Here is a 1328-nt window from a genome sequence, read left to right as displayed (position 1 = left end):
CAGAAACTAAATRAAACACCATTAAAATGTCTCTGATGCTTCATCCCAGCTAAAAGACCCATTTCAGTGTCAAAGAAAGGAAAGTGGCCTGGCACAYCCATAAGCTGTTACTTATTTCTTTGCAATTCCCACCACTATTTGGCCAGACTTTTTATTGCATTCTTTCAAGGAGCTGGCATCAGGGTGGCCAATCTACAGTGACTGCAATCCTCTGCTTTTCCCATCTTTTCCCTGAAGAGAGTTATCCCGTTCTCCCCTTTATAAAACTTTACCCAACTTCAAAAGTAACTGTTGTATTCTAACACAACTTTAGTCAAGTTTTAATATTCTAGGCTCAGCTGATTTCAAAGTATCTAATACATCTTTAAAGCACTTAGCTCTCTGCTTTCCCTTGGAAGACGTCATTTCTTCAACTAGTCATTGCTGCTACAACACATTGTGAAATCACGGCAAAAGCCACACACCACACACAACATGTGATGTTGGACTTTTGTTAGCAAACACTTGTTTGTCTTTTTCAAAAAGTATGTAAAATTCTGGTGGGACTTCATGCTTTCACATTTTAGATGTTCTCAACAATTTGTTAGTGAGGGAAGGGCACAAGATACGATTGTTCAACAGCACTCCCAAATTTTGATTAACCTTTCCTTGCAAGAATCAAGCTTCTAAATTAGCTGAACACTAGTCTGAAAGCAGCTGAAACACAGCTGTTTCTTGCCAAATCTATGTACTATTGATGAGAGMAGAGACTACTTGTTACTCTACACCTTGTCCTCTTCCCATGTTTAGTGATCACTATGTAACAGCTGTGTTATCGCTCAGATTTCTGCCCCTGTAAGATGCCTGATGTCTTCAGCAATTCTACCACTGTTTTTTATTCCAGTCGTGAGAGAAAAGATGAGGGACATTAGCAAGAGTTAAAGACACCATCAGAAATTAATCTTGTATGTAATCTCTAAAAAACTCTGCTGTACCCATTTATTAGGCCAATGAGACAAACTCAGAACAAGTTTCTGATGATCATTACTACTGCCTTGTTACGTGACTGCTCCCAGTGCCTCAGTGCAGCTGATCCCATTGCCAGCAACTGCAGAGCACCGATTAAAATCTGATGAAGTCGCAGCTCCAGGATGCTCCACATCCAGGGAGCCAGCACAGCAGAGACAAGAGAAAAACGTGAGTATTAAGCAGTGCCATCTAGTGTAGTGCAGGCACTCATTGACAGGGAAGGGAGCTGGCCTCCCGGCGTTTTGTAGCCTGTTACTGAAAGGGAACCACAGCACCCAATCCATACACACTGCAGAAGAGTTTTAAAGGCAAATAAAAAA

Source organism: Malurus melanocephalus, unplaced genomic scaffold (assembly GCF_030028575.1).
Source record: "Malurus melanocephalus ecotype Western Australia unplaced genomic scaffold, MMel_1.1 scaffold_46, whole genome shotgun sequence".
In the NCBI taxonomy this organism is placed as follows: domain Eukaryota; kingdom Metazoa; phylum Chordata; class Aves; order Passeriformes; family Maluridae; genus Malurus; species Malurus melanocephalus.
The sequence above is the reverse complement of the archived record's forward strand: the minus strand, read 5'-3'. Positions refer to the sequence as shown.